Here is a 19630-nt window from a genome sequence, read left to right on the forward strand (position 1 = left end):
TCAGCCTAACCCCGGTGCAGATAGCACTGTGCCAACAGGAGGGCTTCTTCCATCAACATAGCTTGGGGAGGGGCTTGGTTAGTGAAGATGAAGAGAATAGGTGGCTCATGGCTCTTGCATTTGGGGAGGCTGGGTGTGAGCGCTGGAAGCTCCCTAGAAGTGGGGGGCCCATTGGTGCCCAGACCATGGCACTGCCCCCCCACCCTTCTCTCTCTGAGGCCGCACCTGTGCTCCCCCCTTGCTCCTGTTTGGCCACTTCCCACCCACCTCTCTTCCTCTTTGGCTGAGGACTGCTGATCCACCTTTCTCTCGCTCCCCTCCTCCCCCAAGGCCTTCCTACCTGCTGCTCGTGCCTCTCCACCCCCTACCACACGGTCTGCCCACCAGCCGCCACCACCACCTCTCTGACCCGTCACTGCAACCAACCCTGCCCACCACCCACACCTCTCTGCCTCTCCCTTGAGACCTGCCCTGCACCACTTGCACCTCTGTGCCCCTCCCCTGAAACCTCCCTGCCCACTGCCCCCACCTCCAAGACCTGCCCCACCCCTGACACCCACCCTGTCCACGTCTTTCTTCGGTCGTCTGTTGTTATTCCATGAAACATCAAGAATGGAATAAAAAGCTGAGTTTACTCCAGGGTGAGGAAAGAAAGGAGCCACCAAGCCCCTGGCATTGCTGCTTTAAAGTGTTTTAATTAAACCGCAGTTGCATGTCCACAATATGCCCCTTGTGTCACCAGAGCACATCCACGCTAGCATCTCTTGGATCGCCAGACAGCAGTGCACTGTGGGTAGCTATCCCACTGTGCAACAGGTGCAGGGTGATTTGAGAAGGGTTTGCGATGTCTCAGAGGATGGCATAGCATCACACGATACAGGTTTCTCCATCCCATTGTTCCATGGGCATCCTACTGGATTGCGAGCTGCTTTTCAACTGCAGTGTGGAGACTGTTTGTGTGTGGGGAGAGACAGTGTGTGTATTGGGGAAGAGTGAGTGTGTTGAGATAGGTAGGAGCGGATCATTATTATCCCTACTTGAAAGAGAGAGAAGCTAAGGCTGAGAAAGGAGAATTGACTTGTCTTAGGTCACACGCCCAGGCAGGGGCAGAGTTGGGAATAGGACCCAAGAGCCCTGATTTTCAAACTAACCCTCGGATCTTGAATTTCAGACATTGAATGACCTGAGTAAAGTGCTCTCAGATGAGCTCCAGACCAACAACAGTGCACAGTAATTATTCAGCAAGTATTTGAGGAGAACTGCAATGTTAGAGAGAATCATGAACTGCTCAGAGACCATTAATGCAGAGAAGCAGTAAAATTTGTCAAACACAGAACTGGTTCTGACTTATTTCCTTGGTCTTAAAAGAGAACATAAAGGACCTGAGTCTCCTCCCTGTCAATAACCCCCTGCTCAGCCAATCAGGGTAGAGACTGAGGACAGGAGGCTGAGGGTTCTCACCAGAGAGCCCAAAGGATGGCCCAGGTCACCGGTGGGGATCACTGCCCGAGCACTATTTCAGCCCCACATTTTTGGATGGACCTCCCACAGTGAGAGCTGCAGAGCACTCCCCCGCAATACACACACACACACCTCTCCTAATGTTGGGAGGGGAACAGGAGAAAGGACAAAAGAAGCAAGAGACGAAGAGAAAGGAGGGAGGGAGGGAGGGAGGAAAAGGTGAAACAAAAACAACAAATCCTAATGTCCCCGGTGATTATAAGGGACAAAATCCCAGGTGCGCCATAAACTTCTGCCTGCTTAAGCTCGTATTTTCCATGCCTAGAATTCAACTGTCACCAGCTGGATCAGACTGAACAGGTTTCAAACCTCCAGGAGGCTCTTACCTTCTAAACAGGGATGGCTGTTTTCTAGTAAAATCACTAAAAGGGAAGGAGAAAACTCAAAAGAGGTTCCTCCTGGCGCTCACGTCTGTGAACCCGAATACTCTCTCAGTCCTCAGAGAGAGGCCTGGAGAAGGAGACTTGCTGGAGCAAAGCCACAGGGGTCTCTGAGGTTTCCCTGGCCCCTCGCCCCTGTCCTGCCTGGCTGATGTCAGCATCTCTCTGTGAGGTCACCACCTCCCCACCACCTCGGACCAACAGTCTGAGGTCCTGCAAAAGGCCTTTGTGATGTCACTGCCACACCCCTCCCTTGCTGGGCTAATGTCCTGCCCCTGGCCAGGCACTTTGGAGGTTTGAGCTACTCCCTGTGGATCACCCCACTCAAGGAGCGTTCGTTCTAGGCAGCAAGCTGGCTAGACAGGGAAATGTCAGACGCTGCTCCCAATGCTACACTCAGTTTTTCAGAAATTAGTCGACTTTACGGCCAGAAGAGACCATTAGAGCATCTAATCTGACCCCCAGTGTATCACAGGCCTCCTGTAGGACACAATAGCAGGTGAGGGTGGGGGGCTGAGGAGGCGAGTGGGCAGGCAGTGGCAAAGGGGTGGCTGAGCTGACAGCATGGAAGGGGGGGGCTGAGGAGGCGAGTGGGAGGGGCTGGTGAGCCAGCAGCAGGGGACTGAGGAGACGAGCTATGAGTCAGTGGCTGACCTGTTCTGCTGATCTGGTCGGGCTCCCAGCCCCTCTCTTAAGGGTTGCAGCTGTCTGGAGGTGCTGCCTTCCTCAGTCCCACCTCATTCACTCCACAGGCAACTGATTACCAAGTGGGGGGAAGATCTTATTCTACTTCTAGCAAAAAGACAGTTTTCTTTTACCTTAATTATACTATCTTAGGGGCCCGCTATAACTTATTAACAACTCAATGCCACCGTTTTGGCAGGACGGTGCTAGGGAAGGAGGGTTTGTTTCCACGGGGCGGGTGGCGCTTGGGGGGGATTGTTTCGGGGAGGGGCTCCACAGCGCTGGGGGGTGGTGTTCAGTGAGGCCGGGGGGGTTTCATCCCTCAGCTGTTTTCTTTGGAGTAATATTGCCCTCGCTGCTTTACGAGTTGTGCAGGCCTAGACTACTCCACAGACTCTGGACTCAGCATTCAAGTATCCTGCAGTCTGAACTTCGCATCTGATACATTCCCTCATTGGCTACCATTGTTTGCCCAGCATGGAAGTGCTTCTTGTCCAACAAGGCAGCCAGATTGAGACCCAGAGGCATGGAATGGCTCTGAAGGAATCAGCTGTTTCTCTCTGTGCTTCATCTAACTTTGGATTCAAATGGTAAAAGACAGTTGTGCCCAATTTAATCATGGCATCCTTCAGGAGTGTGACCAATGCCACTTAACTAGGAGCAGGTTCTAAAATAGTTTACCTGGGCCACAGGTCACCGTAGCTTCCATCTCGGGGGTGAAAATCAACCACTAGTACCTGCAATTTTTGCCTGAGTTCTTGTCAAATCTTTGACCTTACTTGGAGTAATTTGACACTTCTCTGGCGTAGAATTCTTCACCAACCGCACAACAGATCAGTAGCGACAGTGAGGTACAACTCCCCCAACTATGCCTTTTTATTTCTTTAATCTGGTGGCACAGATTTAAATTAGGGACTAAATTCAGGTGCGACTTAGAATCCCTGTAAGACAACAAATGTCAGGTCTCTATTAAAAACAGGTATCTTTCTGCAGCTATATCACATTCAACAAGGATTTCATTTTCTACACATTTGCAGCATCTCCCAGGGGTGAGCTGATGAGAAAAGTCACTTCTATATTTCCCATCTCTACCTAGATAGGGATTGTATTTCCCAAATAATAGGCAACATGCAGCTAATGAGGAAGGAGATCTCTTCAGGAGCGACCTGCAGGGCCTAGCCCACAACTGCTTTGGGAGCCCAGTGCATGGGCACTTTGTTTAGTTACAAGTTATTTACGAGGGAATCCTCTTCCCAGCCCTTTAGAAAAAATACTGACCTAACCAACTGCACAACAGGGGGATTGGGATGGTGATGGGGAATAGGGGAATCCCTCTGATTTACCCCATCTTCTTCTGTTGTTCCAGAGGGTGAAATGACATTTTCCCCTATCCCTGCCCTGTTCCTGCTCTTTGTTATAGTTCAATATATTTTAAGTGAGAAAAATGGTAGTAAAAATATCTGCTCTCCAGCACAACCTGAACCAACATCAGAGCAACTGGGAGTGAAACAACTTCTTCCCCAAGAGTGAACTCGATGACTAACAATGGCTTTGAAATGGGGGAACAGTATAACCGGGATGCTCAGGGTTTGTTTAGACTAGGGAAAGTGATGGAGTTTAGGTCAGGTCAAGGGGGAAGCTAATGCCAACCACTGCACCTGGGCTGCATCTGCACAACAACTATAATTGTCTTTTTACACCAAGATCACTAACTTGAGCAGCCAACGCCATGTACAGCCCTAGTGGATGTCAGGCACAGGTAGTTTTAGCCTCAGTGTAGCTTGTTGGAATCAAACCTCTCCCCCATCAGGAGCTGACGAACATTCCTGGCTGGAGGGACACACACTCCTTCGACTCAAAGGAAAGGAGTTGATAGAAAAGATCACAGGACTGACCCCAAAGAAGGGAATTAGCAAATGTGATTAAAAAAAAAAATCGTTCTCCAGCCCTAGTCAAGGGATTTATAACAGTTCTCTCTTATGTGGATTTTCTGATGTATAATAAGGTTTGAGCTATGATGGAAGCTTTTCCCACACTCAGGGCATGTGTAGGGCCTTTCCCCTGTGTGGATTCTCCAATGTATGATAAGGTTTGAGCGCCGCCCGAAGCTTTTCCCGCACTCGGTGCACGTGTAGGGCGTCTCCCCTGTGTGGATTCTCTCATGTCTGATAAGGTGAGAGCGCTGCCCGAAGCTTTTCCCACACTCAGAGCACGTGTAGGGCTTCTCCCCTGTGTGGATTCTCTGATGTCTGATAAGGTGAGAATTCTGATTGAAGCTTTTCCCGCACTCAGGGCACATGTAGTGTGTCTCTTCCAAGTTGATTCTGTTGCGTGGAATAAGGTCTGAGTGGCTACTGTAGTTTTCCTCTGGCCTCTGCTGAGTCTCACAGGCTTTTGTGTTTTCTGGGAGTGCACAACTCCTGGAAACATTCCCTTTGGATCTTCCTGATAACAGCCAATGTGGATCTACTTGCACAGTGTCTTCCTGCTGGGGTTTCTCCTCCTCGTTCTCACTCGCCAGGCCATCGCCGGATGGGAGACAGAGAGAATCCAGACATAGGTCACTCCCTGTGCCTGAGAAAAAGGAAATGTCAGAGAGAGGAATGGAAAAAGGGATGAACAAACCAAAATATATGTGGGAGAGATCAAACATATCAGGTACTGATTTTCCCCAAACCCTTCCACAGAGAAGAGAGGAAGGGATCAGTTCTGGGTCCTCATTGCACCATAACTCTCAGGGGAAAGTGAGATCAGGGAGGGACCTGCTGCCAGTTGTCAGTCAGAATAGGAGGGAAGCCATGAGTGACATCTGCCATAATGATTCCACATCTGCAGGAACAATCCTGAACTTGAAGAGCTCACAGGGTCTTTGTAGGGCATCCCAAATGTGTCCTGCATTCCTAAGCAGTTGCTGAACCAAGTCCTCACCTGCAAAGGCAGCTCTTGGGACCACTTCTTTCTCAGAGCCCTGGAGGTCCGGGACCCATGGCTCTTCCCTTGTTCCAGCTGAGAGCACATCAGGTTTGGAAACTGGAAACCCTACTGCAGGCAAAGAAAACACGGGAGGTCAGTGGAATTTGTGGGATACTTGTCACAAAGAATATTCCCTAGTTTTAACCCCATCTCATTTTTAGACAGTAACATCTGTAGCTCTCAGGATTCATCTGCTTGCCTGCATAAATCTCTTTTCTTATAAGTACGGTATTGTGATAGGTTTATTAATTCATATTAAAAATACATTTGGCTGTAATGCAAGAAACCTACAGGCCAAAACCTGCATTATAAGCTAAAGCAAAGTTAGCATAGCTACATCCTGTGCCCTTTTACCCAGAAAAGGAACTGTTTTTCCTATACCCAAATAAAGTGTCTATGCTTAGGTCTAAGACCCTTTACCTAGACCAACAGACAATGAAGAATAGCAAAGGGGATTTTTCAAAGTTGTACTCACAGACTTAACAAGTACCCCACAAGTGCGCAGATACATCCATACACACACACATACTAGCCTATGGAGTAATTTCTATGGGGGAAGACTGAAATTTGGGCATAAGAGGAAGGATTTCCGGTATTTATTTCTATAAAAAGAGGTCCTCACTATGGTATCCCCATCCCCACCTACTCCTTCTCTACACTTCACCATCTTCAGCTACGTATTCATGCTATCCATCTACAACAGCTATTAACCAGTAATAGGCCGCACTTATTTTCTTTTCAAACTTTAAGTTCAAAAGGGACTCGGCTAAGCTTGGTCTCTCTAAACTTTATTTTAATTTGTGTATTAGATTATTTAGTTGAGCTAAAAAGTAAATTCCAAAGTAGCTTTGACAGCTCTTTGCATTAGTTTCCCTTGCAAGAGCTGTGAAACCAAAACCGCCAGAGGCGAGGCCAACATCCGTTTATCAAAACAGGGTGTGAATATTAACCAAAGTTTGCAGCACATAATATTGTATCATCATATGTATCTCTTGAATAACAGTAATACAATTGTAACTCTGTAATTCTACCTGTTTTACAATTTACTTACTATTTCATTGAGTTTAATAAAAAGTTGTTATGACTATATCTGTCTCACTGTGAGCTTCCTGTCATACCCCGAAGGTCCCTTTATCAATTCTGTGGAACCTGATTCGAAACACCAACTTTTATCTTCTGATCAAACAAATTGGTGAGCCTAAACCCATATTAATTAATATAAATGATTACGTATTATTATTAATTAATTAAAATAATTACAATGCAAATTAAATTAAGTTGATAAATCAAATCAACATTACTCACACACCCCAAATAAGACTACGCATCCCAAGGCCATCTTCCTTGGCTCAAAGTGGCAGGAGAGTTACTATTATAACAAATCATATTCACTACCTTAGTGCCTAAGGACCAACTAACAGTGGGTCCCCATTGTGCTAGGCAAAGTACAAACAGAGAACAGTAGATGGCCCATGCCCTGAAGAATTTACAATCTAAATCAGGGTAGGCAACCTGCAGCGAGCTGATTTTCAGTGGCACTCACACTGCCTGGGTCCTGGCCCTGGTCTGAGGGGGCTCTGCATTTTAATTTAATTTTAAATTAAGCTTCTTAGACATTTTAAAAACCTTATTTACTTTACTTACAACAATAGTTTAGTTCTATATTATAGACTTATAGAAAGAGACCTTCTAAAATGTTACAATGTGTTACTGGCACATGGAACCTTAAATTAGAGTGAATAAATGAAGACTCGGCACAGCACTGCTGAAAGGTTGCCGACCCCTGATCTAAATAGACAGGACAGACACAGAATGGGGGAAGGGCTAGAACCCACTGTTAGAATAGAGATATTCAGGCCTGCCTGTAAAGCCTAGACTTTAAGAACTTAGGGTATTTTTATCACTTTGTCTTTATACCCTGTAACTAGCTAAGAATCAAAATCTCAGTCCGCCTGTGTCTGGGCCTTCTCTCACTGTGACAGTCTGAGGCCTTGTTCTTAGGCTAAGGCCTTTGGCTAAGCAGCAGGGGCAGCCATAAGCTGGGAAGTGAAGGGTCACATCCTCACATCCCAAACCAGTCACACTGAAATAAGGTGCTATTGGGCTGTTAGGAAGTCGATCCTGTCCTGATAGCGCCCATCACCACCAGATAAAGAAATAGATCTTAAGATGGTTAAAGAAAACTTAGTTTGACAGCAGCCTGTCTGGCAAGAAATCCCTTATCAATGGTTGTGGTTGTGAAACCCTCATTTCTGTATTGTTCTATCTTTATGGCTACCACTTTTACTTGTTAATCAGTCTGGTTCTCCAATTGTTTCTGTCTGCTGCATAATTAATTTTTCTAGGTGTAAGTTCATTAGGGCAGTGGAATATGCTTGCTTGGAAATAACCCCAATAAACATCGCATTATCTGTGCTTCAGACTTCTGGTCTTTCGCTGCTTGCTGTCTGCGTGACAAGAACCAGGGAAGTGGGAGGGTGAAGGGAAAGCCCTCTAACAAATGGACATGACCTGATAATCAAGAGATAAGCCTTTAAGGAAGGTTTTAATACACTTTGGAACGGATCAGGGATTCCCATGAGGACTGAGAGGGAGCGATGGTAAACACGCATTTAGATCCTTTTCTTGTTTTATATATTTTCCCCATAAGGCTGAACCTCTGGCACTGTCATGGATCCATAGGATCTGTGCAATGCCCTGGCTTTTAAACAGTCCTTGGGAGGTGCCCCTTGAGTGCACTAGACCCCCAAGGGCTCCCACTCTTCCACAAGGACAGGCCACTTAGCTTCAGCACCTGAGACTGAGCCACTTCCTCAGTGCCCTTCCTCCACACTCCTCTCCACTTCTTCCCATTACTCTCAGCCAGCACCACCTGCCGGCACCTTGGGAGATTCTTGTGTTCCCTCCTCGTCTCTCACAACCTCATCCCTCCCTGCTGCTGTTAGCTCTAACCCTGCACACACCCTCCCCATGTCCTGGCACCCCAGAATTATCTATTCCCCCTTCTCCTCCTCCCACAGCTCTGTTCTCCCTTCATCCGTGGGGTCCTGAATGGCAACATTATACGCTCTCCTATCAAAATAGGAGCTCATCTGACTGTCACACAAGCCATGCATGAGTCATACACCTATTTACTCAATTTAGAATTCTACAGGTGGCGTATTTTCCTCTTAAAATGAGGAAAAGGCATGAAAGCTGCAGTTATTAATGTATCCAATAAGGATACATACAATGCAATTTTAAATGACTGACGGCACCAAAAGGCACATGACAAAAATGATACTAGTGGGTGGGAGATAAGGCAAAAAGGGGGAGCAAGGAAACTTGTCAAAACTTGTGTGACAAATAAAGGTATAACGTTATCACTACTCAGGTTCTTTAGAGATCCCACAGCTTCTAATAACCCAGGGACAGGACTCCTTACCCAGCGAGGTCACAGTCTCATAGTTCTGCTGCATGACATCCCAGTAGAGGGCTCTCTGAGCGGGGTCCAGCAGAGCCCCCTCTTCCCTGGTGAAATACACAGCCACCTCCTCGAAGGTCACCGGCCCCTGAAAGAGAAAGAATCCAACACTCAGGACCTGCTGCCCCACTCACAGCCCCACTGTTCACAGAACAGCAGCACCAGGTAAATGGAAGCTCCGGGAGGCACATGTTAACAGTCCCACCTCACCTTGCTTAGAGCAGCCAGGTGGCATCAGAAGGTGGAAAGAGAGAACTTTGCGTCTCCCAGCTGACAGACGGAGGCAGGGTCATCACATTTATCACATAGCTACTAACCAGAGCTTAATATAGGAGATGGGGCAGGCTCTGGACCCTGCTGTTGGCTCCCTGGTTGGAATCCCAACTCTCTCCAAATAAAATATATGGAAGAAAGGGGAAGTCAATAGTAAAGAATTTAAGTTCAAAGGTCAGAATTGTAGAAAGCTGGCAAGGGAAGCTATCAGAAATCAATGATTAACCAATGAAAATAAGAAGGAAGTTTTTAAAAGTACAAAATTAATCCTAACAATGGTAGTGGTACATTACTAGATGGAAATGGCAGAATTATCAACAATCATGGAGAAGAGGTAAAAGTGTTCAATAAATATTTCTCTCCTGGATTTGGAGAAAAACAGATGATGTAACTCATATCATAAGATGTTGACGCTGACAGTCTTTCCATTTCAACAATAACTCACAAGGACGTTAAACAGCAGCTATTCAAGTTAGATGTGTTTAAATCAGTGGGTCCAGATAACTAGAGTTTTGAAAGACCCGCTGGAGGAGCGTGGTGGACTGTTAATTTTAATTAGGACTTGGAACACTTGGGAAATTCCAGAAGACTGGAATAAAGCTAATGCTGTGCCAATATTTTAAAAAGTATAAAAGAGATGACGCAGCTAATCTGAAATCGATACTGGGCAAAAGAATGGAGCAGCTGATACTGGATTTCATTAATAAAGAAAGGAGAGTAATGTAATTAGTATCCATTAAAAAGGTTTAGACACAATAGATTCTATCAAACTAAGTGGATATCCTTATTGGATGAGATCAAAAGTTTGGTTGCAGCTAATAGTACTGATGTAATATACGTAGGCATATGAGTTGCTTCAGCACAATATTTTGACTAGAATGTACAAAATACACACGGCATACATTAAATAGATTAAAAACTGGGATTTTAAATAGGGAACCATGGTTGAGTGGATTTCTTTCTAGGGGGTTCCCGTAAGATTGGATCTTGGCCCTGTGCTATTAACATTCTTATCCATGACCTGGAAGAGAATATAAAATCATCACCGATAACGTTTGCAGTTGCCACAAAGATCGGGGGTGGGGGTAACTAATGAAGTGCCAGTAGATTCAGGCTCCAGCACTGGGAGTCTGGGAAGTTTTCCCAGCCCTGGCTGGAGGGTTATTTCCTGTTCCACAAAGAGGGCAAGTTCCATTCCCAACACCTGTGCCTTGACATTAGGAGCTATCTGACACTACAGCCAATATTCAGCATAGTGGCAGGATTATAATATGATTAGGACATGAGGCATTTTGTACAAGATGAGTCACGTGCGGTGTCACTGGAAAAGTTATGATTTGCTGAATACGATTATCCTACCTGTGTGCATGGATCATGTTTGTATCTGAAGTTATGGATATTGACTCTGTATCTGTCTTTCAAATGTGCTTACTCTGGGTAACACCCACAACGAGCCTTTCAGGTACAACAATGAAGAAGCCAGACAGTTCATGGCTCATCAACAAAGACAATGGACTGTGGAAGAGCTTAGCCTTTCTGTGAATGTGCCAGCCAGCCTATGAGTCACGGCTACTATGACTCAGCAGGGCACTCTAGGGCATGTGACCAGACCACATGACAATGAACTTCATTTTGGTACCTGTATTTTTCCACAAACTGGACTGGGAACTGAGTTTGGAACAAATGGTTCCTGCCCTATGGAAAAGCTACATAAGGTGGGGTGTGACATCATCTCTTGGCCTCATTCCCCACACACAAGAAAACTCCTGGCAGCACCTGAGCAACAAAGACTGAAGTGGGGGAAGTGCTGGTCCCAGGGTAAAGGGATTTCTAGGTTGTGTATGGAAACTTGGTGAACTATCATCAGTCAGGGTGAGAAATTGCTAATTCAAATTCTATCCAGATAGTATGTTAGGCTTAGTTTGAGTTGTTGGTGATATAAGTAACCTGCTTTGATCTGTTTGCTAACACTTATTGCTGGGAAATTGGCTGTTGTCTTCTCTCTCCTTGAGTGGCTGAGGTAAAGCACTCAGGTAGCTTAGTTGGGTGCATGGCGCCACCTGCTGTCGTGTTGGGTGATAACAGGCCCTGGAGAGGCTGGCTGAATCTCCAGCAAAGCAGTGTGAGAAGGGCCAGCCCAGCTTGAGGTTGGAGCAGCGGTCCCCAACCTTTGGCACTAGGGACCGGTTTCGTAGAAAAATAATTTCCACGGACCTGCCCCTATCTGACCCCACCCACTTCCTGCCCCCGACTGCCCGCCCCCTCAGAATCCCGACCCATCCTGCTCCTTGTCCCCTCACCATCCCCAGAGACCCCACCACCCTGGGACCCCACCCTGCTCTCTGTCCCCTGACTGCCCCAACCCCTATCCCTCCCACCCCGCTGAGTCCTGACAGACCCCGGAACACCCACAATCCAACCCCCATTCCCTGCCCCTGACCGCTCCCCAACCTCCGCCCCTCTCTGTGCCCTGACTGTCCCCAGGACTCCCTGCCCCTTAGCCAACCCCTGGCCCCAGCCTCTTACCCCCGGCTCCTCCTCACCCGAGCCTCAGCGCCTCGCCCGACAGCTGCAGCGTGTCTCGGCGGGGCCTGAGCTCCGTCCTGCTCCGAGCCACGTGGGGAGGGGGTGGGGCTGGGAGCTCCACGCCGAGCGGAGGCAGCTGAGCTCAGCCCGGAGCTTGCAGCCCCACCCCCTCACCACGCGGCTCTGAGGGGGCGGGGTTTAGGGGCCCCGCCGGAGAAACGCCGCTTGATGCGCTAGGGGTCGATTCGCGGCCCGGTTCCTAACAGGCCGCGGCCCGGGGTTGGGGACCCCTGGGTTAGAGGGCACAGCGGTTCCCAGACTGCCCCCTGGGGGTGACAACTCATCACACCCTAAACTACACTAGTGTCAGCAGGTTTGTCACATCCTGTCCCCTCCCTTTCTCCACCCAGGATATTTCCTGCCTCCCACCATCTCTAGCAGCTCCCACCAGTGGTGAGCTCCAGCCGGGTCGCATGAACCGGTTGTTAAATTTAGAAGCCTTTTTAGAACCGGTTGTTCCAGGACAACTGGTTCTAAAAAAGCTTTTAAATTTAACAAAGGCTCGGGCAGCTGTCCAGCCGGCCCCCGGCCCCAGCTCACCTCCCCTTCTCCTCTGAAAGCTCCACCCTTCTTCTCCTCCCCCTTTGAGGTTGTGGGGGGCTGGATAGGGGTTGGGGCAGTCAGAGGGCAGGGTACAAGGGGGCTGAATGGGGGCAACGGTCCCGGGGGGCAGTCAGGAAGGAGCAGGGGTTGGATGAGGTGGGGGCGCAGTCAGGGACAGAGAGAAGGGGTGGTTGGATGGGGCAGAGGTTCCAGGGGGGCATCAAGAATGAGAGGAAGGGTTTGATGGGCAGCAGGGGGTAGTCAGGGGATGGGGGAGGATGGGTCAGGGGTCCCGGGGTGTCAAGGAGCATGGGGGTTGGAAGGGCACGACCCTGGGGCATGACCCCCTCGTGAGGTGAGGACGAGGGAACCTGTTGTTAATATTTTGGCAGCTCATCACTGGCTCCCACCCTCCTGTACATTTACTGCTTCTCTCCCTCCAAGCAGAACCCACCACCAGCTCCCTGAGAATCCCTTACCTGAGCCAGCTCCATTGCAGCCATTTCCTTCCCCGTGGGAGGAGGGGATGATCTGGAGCGAAACGTGGACGTTATTCTGTAGCCTGCCAGGGTGAGAAGGACAATGTGAGAGAATGCAGACAGGGTTTCTGTCCTTTCCACATGTCGATTCCCCCCAGCATTGTTCCCTGCTAATGGACACTCTAGGTTCTGCCACACTGTGAAGCACAGAGTGGCCTTATCCCAGTACAGGCCTAGCCCCCTCCCACCAGGGTGTAGCCCTCTGACACATGGTGAAACCCTCCCAGGAGCAGAGTCTCTCTCTTACACTTATCAAGTTTGCGGGCGATACCAAGCTGGGAGGGGTTGCAAGGACTTTGGAGGATAGAACTGAAATTCAAAATCATCTGGACAAACTGGAGAAATGGTCTGAAGTAAATAGGATGAAATTCAATAAGGACAAATCCAAAGTACTTCATTTAGGAAGGAACACTCAGTGGCACACATACAAAATGGGAAATGACGGCTTAGGAAGGAGTGCTGCAGAAAGGGATCTGGGGGTCGTAGTGGATCACAAGCTAAATAGGAGTCAACAGTGTTGCAAAAAAGCAAGTATCATTTTGGGAAGTATTAGCAGGAGTATTGTAAGCAAGACACGAGAAGAAATTCTTCCGCTCTACTCCACGCTGATTAGGTTTCAACTGGAGTAATGTGTCCAGTTCTGGGGGCCACATTTCAAGAAAGATGTGGACAAATTGGAGAAAGTCCAGAGAAGGGCAACAAAAATGATTAAAGATCTAGAAAACATAACCTATGAGGGAAGATTGAAAAAAACTGGGGAAGACTCAGAGGACATGACCATAGGACAAGAAGCAATGGATTTAAATTGCAGCAAAGGCGGTTTAGGATGGAGATTAGGAAAAAACTCCTAACTGTCAGAGTGGTTACGCACTGGAATAAATTGCCCAGGAGGTTGTGGAATCTCCATCACTGGGGATATTTAGGAGCAGGCTGGACAAACACCTGTCAGAGATTGTCTAGATAATACTGAGTCCTGCCTTGAGGGCAGGGGACTGGCCTAGATGACCTCTAGAGGACCCTTCCAGTTCTATGATTCTAAGAACCAAAGGCCAGAGAAGAGCAGAATCAAAGGAGTCACTCTGGGGATTCTCCCGGTCACTGTCCCCAAGGCAGCTCTCTCAGGTTAACTAAGTTGTTGGATGCTCCAGCCTTTATCCAGTCTCTCTGGCAGTGCCCCTTTCATGGGCTGGGCCTAGTTTTAGCCTTTGGCAAGCGTGACCCAGGGGCTCTGAGACTGGGCCTTCTTGCCTCAGCACATCTTGTTCCTTTCTGTGGCTCCCCAGTGAGTCCCAATGAGTAGATACTCCTCATACAGACTGTGAACATAAGAAGGGCCCACTGCATCAGAGCAATGGTCCGTCTAGCTCAGTGGCCAGTGCCAGGTGCCCCAGAGGAATGAACAGAACAGGTAACCATCAAATGATCCATCCCCTGTCACCCATTCCCAGCTTCTGGAAACAGAGACGAGAGACACCATCCCTACCCAGCCTGCCTGTGACACTGGCAGACGAGGTGTTAGCTCTTACACAAGCCTCTATGTCTTAATTGAACATGGACAAACACACAGTGGAATCGGTCTGACTCACCTGTGTTAGTATTGTTAAAACAGGTATTAGGATTCTAAGAACATGTTTAGACTTTATTGAATGCTTGTGATTTGCTGCCTGGGTTAACATCTGACTAGTTGCATTGTGAGCCTCTGTGGCTCTGTAAATCACCACACAGGAGAGAGACTTTACCTAGGTGAAGTGCTGATTGACAGCCAAATGCATTACACCCTGCCTGGCAGGAAAGGTCCATCCACACCAGAGAGACTATTATGGGATGTTAAAGACAAAAGACTGTTGTGCTCTTGACTTCCCATTAGCTGAGTTTCCAGCTCAGAGCACATGGCAGGAAGGGGATGAAAAACCTCATACAGAAGGAACTGATTATCTGTATGCTGCTTGGACTCTGGGGGGCAAAGTTCCTAGGCATAAGCATGAGATCCCCAGCTGCTTAGCCGGGGTTAGTCCTAAAGAATATGCAGAGCTTGCTTATTAGAGAAGCTTCTATTACCTTTGAAATTTAAGACTGTAACTTGTCTGCATCTGGATGATTAGCTGCTGTGACAGGGCAAGGCCAGCTGGCTATAGGAAAGTAGTGAGAAACAGGTATGTTAGCCCCAGGCTAAACAAATCCCTGTTACCATGGTAACCAAATGACAGTTGCTCCAGGTTAATCAAGACACCTGGGGCCAATTAACATCCTTCCAGAAAGCCCTGGAGACAGCTAGGTTGATTGGGACCCCTGAAGCCAATCAGGGGCTGGCTGAAACTAGTTAAAGAGCTCCCAGTTAGGCAGGTGGGTGTGCAGAACAGGAGCTGTGGGAGCGACTGAGCAGTACACACCAGATCAGGCACAAGGAAGGAAGCCCTGAGGTAAGGGTGAAGTGGAGCCTGAGGAAGTGGGGGCTGCTGTGGGAAGTAGAACAGGGAATTGTATGTGTCCTGTTTCTAAAGGTCAGATACCACAGCTGATACTATTAGGGTCCCTGGGCTGGAGTCTGGAGTAGAGGGGGGTCCTGGGCTCCCCCTTTGCTCCCCTGATTAATCACTGAGACTGGGAGACAACAGAGACTCTGCAAGGGAGGGTAGCTTTGCCTCCCCTCCCTCGCTGCCTTACGATGAAAATGGCTCAGTGGGCTGTGACCCTTGTCCCTAGAGAGAAGTGCTACGTGGAGGGTCACAGTGAGCCTCTGAGGCTAGCGAAATCCACCAGGAAATGCAGGGCCCATGGAGACAAGGACAGAGCTTTGTCACACTGCTTTAACTTTGTAAACAACTCTCATTTCTTTTTAAATAAATCTTAATACAGGTTGTGACAGGACTGGCTACAAGTGTTGTCTTTGTTGGGAGATCTAAGAGTCATTTGACCTAAGGAAGTGACTGGTCCTTTGGGACTGGCAGTAACCTGAACGTTGCTGTGACTCGTGGGGTAAGGCAGGGGTTCTCAACCATGAGTCTGGGGCCCCCTGGGGGGCCGTGAGCAGCTTTCAGGGGGCTGCCAAGCAAGGCCGGCATTAGACTCGCTGAGGCCCAGGGCAGAAAGCTGCAGTCCCAGCGCATGGGGCTGAAGTCTGGGCCCCTGAGCCCCACCACCCAGGGCTGAAGCAATGTAGCTTTGTGGGGGTCTGGGGCCCCAGGAGGTTGCCCTGTTTGCTACCCCCTAACACCAGCCCTGGCTGTGATGTTATTAATATAACCTGTGACCGTATAGTTCATTGGTGTAACCACTTATATATTTGCAGCAAATGTTGTACAACGGTTGGCGTGTAAGGTGTCTATGAAAAGATTATAATTTGCTGATGATGATGATACTACCTGTGTGGGTGAATCATTTTTGCAGTTAAAGTTAGGAATATTGGCTACGTTCTTGTACATCGATGTGTTTTGATTCTGAAGTAGCCTTAGTAAAGCATTAGGTCAGCTTCTTCAGAAAGGAATTTGCAAATCAAGTGCCCAGTCAAGAAACACTTAAAGGACCTTGGGGAAACTCCAATCCACATACCCTGGTGAGCCGGGCCAGTTTCTTTACCTGCCATGTCCATGGGTCGGCTGATTGCAGCTCCCACTAGCCGTGGTCTGCCGTCGCAGGCCAATGGGGGATGCAGGAAGCGGCGCAGGCTGAAGGATGTGCTGCCTGCCACTTCCCACCACCTCCATTGGCCTGGAGTGACAAACTGTGTCCAGTGGGAGCTAAACATGCCAACGTGGCAGGTAAACAAACTTGCCCGGCCTGCCAGGGTGCTTACCCTGGTGAGCCGTGTGCCAAAGGTTCCTGATCCCTGAGCTAAAATATTTAAGAGACAAGTCAGTTGAAAATATAGTGGTGCAAGAACAAAGTAACATCGCTTCCCATTGTTACACAGCTTCCAGCTGCTGGAGGCTGCAATCCCCTGTCCTTAACATGGTTATTGGGCTGAAATCTCCCCACGGCCCGTCAGAGACAGACACGTACCTGTGTCGCTCCCCAGCTCCCGTTGCAGCGTCTCTAGGGGAAGGAGAAGATGGGAGAGGTGAGAATTCAGGCCCTCACATTCATGGAGAAACCCCCATTGCTTATTAATGGAACTGCTGTTAACGACGAGATGGTGACAGAGATCAGAGGCCGATAACGCAGCCCCTGCAGGCAGAGCCAGCCCCACAGGGCTGCTCCATGGGGAAGGGCGACTCGCTGAGCTGGGCTGTGAGATGGAGCCCAGGATCAGTGACATCACTAGAGTCCCTGACTCCTTCCCAGGGTCAGGGTCGCTCTAACCAGAGGAGACGCCACCCCCAGACTCCAACTCACCTTTGAATCCCAGCAGCACCTCCTGCAGCATGGCACTTTGCAGAGAGAAATCGCTGAGTCTCTTCTCCAGCTCCGCAAACGCCGGCTCTGGCTTCCAAAACGTCCCATCCTCCCTGCTGGGAAAAGGAGGGGTGAGAAATAGGCCTGAGCCCCAGACCCTGAGCCCAGCAACCCCCAAACTTCACAAAACCTGGATCTGAGCTTTGTAGCCTGAGATAGTCAATGTCAGGGTGAGTCACCTCAGCCCTGTGCTCCCCAGAGAGACGGGAAGTGGGGAGACACTAGAGCAAGGAATGGAGACATTGTTCAGGAGCTTTCTCAGGGACGCTCTGGTTCGGGGGGGGGGGGGGGGGCAGAGCCACCCCCAATGCTGGTTTAAGGCAGGAACAAGGGGCACCCCCCCGGGGATTATGTGGAAAGGGAGGAGACACAGACCAGAGAGTGGGCAGGTCCTACATGCTGACAGTGGCCACAGACAGAGCCCAGGGCTCCAGCAGGGAATGAACGTGGGCCCTTTAATGCCAAACCCCCCCAACCCTTCAGCTGAAGCAGTAACCCTGGGGCATCCAGCTCATTCGCAGAGAGGGCCACACTGCCCTGTCCGTTACGGCCAGTGGCCAGGGCATCAGTTTAGGACTCTGTGCCCTGCTCCATTCACAGCAGAACACCCACTGCTCTCCATGGGACACCCACGTGCGAAGAACAAGGGGGGAATCTGCCCTTCGTATGGGAAATAAAATTTTAGTTCTTAGTATTTTGCCAAGTCTTTGTCTGTCACTCTCAGTGTCACTCAGGAGGAAAACAGCCCCCTCCTGGACACCTCTGTAGGGCCCTGCTGGTTCTTCCCTGTGTTTCCCTGCCTTTCCCACCCTCCTTTCTCCATTTCTCTCTCGCTTCCTTGTCCTTGTCTCTTCTCTGTTCTTCCCTCCCTACAGCAACCCCCTATTCCCACCCCACAAAGGCTTCACTCCCGCCCTCTCCCCGTTCCACCTGCTCGAGTGATCAGCCAGGGAACGTTTAATGTTCACATCAAAGTGCTGCCATTTCCATTGACACCCCGATGACATTAACAGGGGACAGGAGAGTTCACGCTCTCAGAGTTACGGCTTCAGGCTGCTGGCAGCCCCAGCAAGGCAACACTGTCTCCGTTTACACTGGGGAGGTGCTGAGGGCCGGCAACTCACTTTAACAAAGGCGAAAGCTGAGATTCTGCACCCTCTGTGTACGTGACGCGGCCACGTCAGTCCAGGAGACGGGCCTGGTCTGTCCCATCGGCCCTGGGTCTAGCAGCCCTGCTGTGACCTCATGAGCGACCAGACAGTAACCGGCTCGTCTCCTACTCGAGTCAGCCACTAGTGGAGACAGAATCACACGCTCCCAGGGCAGGGGGCAGCTTCCTATTCAGTGCAGTTATCAAACCTAGCGGCCCATGAGGGGAGCAAATGGAGCCCAGAACTTACCTGCCCCCAGTGCTCCCAGCACCCTAAAAAGGAGAGAAAGAGGAGGCCGTCAGGGCAGTGTCCCTGGGCAGGGAGGCCTCCTGCTCTGCAGGGGTCACCATTGAGGCCTCGGGCAGTAGAGGAATTTCAGGTTTACATTCCCAGAGCTGCTGCCCCCCTACCAGCCCCAGCAAACCCTGCGGGCAGGTCCCACTGCGGAAATCTTCTCCCGGGCACTTTACAGGCAGAAGATATTTCTCTGCATTGAGAATCAAATTCCCCCAGGGCTGAGAGACCCAGAAGGCCCTGGCCCCACTAAACCCATTAACCTGCAGTGACAGGGGCCTTGGGCCTGGCTCGGGACCTCAGCATGGTGGGGGAGGGGATTTCACCCTCCAAGTGCAAATGCAGAGAGACTTTTCCAGGAGAGAAGGTCTTGGGGCTGCAGCATCCAGGACTCCCAGGGCCCATCCCTGGCGCCGCTGCCAGACTCACTGGGTGACCTTGGGCAGGGCTCTGCCCCTCCCTCTGCCTCACTTTCCCCATTTGTCCCATAGGGATAATGCCCCTGACCCCACTCTGTAAAGTGCTTTGGGGTCTAGGGCTCAGAAGCGCCTATAGAAACGCTGCGTATGATCATTGCAATGACAGCCTGACCTGCAGGGGTTCGCTCAGCGGCTGCTGCCCCTTCTCCTCCCCTCTCGCTGAGCAGGGAAATCTCCCAGGACAGGCTGCAGACGCCCTCATCCCTTCGCTGGACAATGGCTCTCTCTAGCTCCTCCAGCCGGGACAGCAGCCGCTGCTCCTGCTCCTCCAGAAACCCTTGCAGCTCCTGCCACTCCCAGACGATCTTCTGCCTCTCGGCTGCCGTCTGTTTCTGCATCAGGGAGAGGGCGG

The 19630-nt window shown here is 49.8% G+C and overlaps 1 long non-coding RNA gene across 1 annotated transcript; it reads right to left on the reverse strand.

Moving 5' to 3' along the window:
* Window positions 1-12966: 12966 nt before the first annotated feature.
* Window positions 12967-19412, reverse strand: LOC120381955. Its single transcript, XR_005588190.1, has 5 exons — window positions 19391-19412; window positions 18755-18777; window positions 17295-17407; window positions 16962-16994; window positions 12967-12985 (listed from the first exon to the last, which is right to left on the reverse strand). It is a non-coding gene; the product is annotated as an uncharacterized LOC120381955 (long non-coding RNA).
* Window positions 19413-19630: the final 218 nt, after the last annotated feature.

Source organism: Mauremys reevesii, linkage group 14, assembly GCF_016161935.1.
Source record: "Mauremys reevesii isolate NIE-2019 linkage group 14, ASM1616193v1, whole genome shotgun sequence".
Lineage (NCBI taxonomy): Eukaryota > Metazoa > Chordata > Testudines > Geoemydidae > Mauremys > Mauremys reevesii.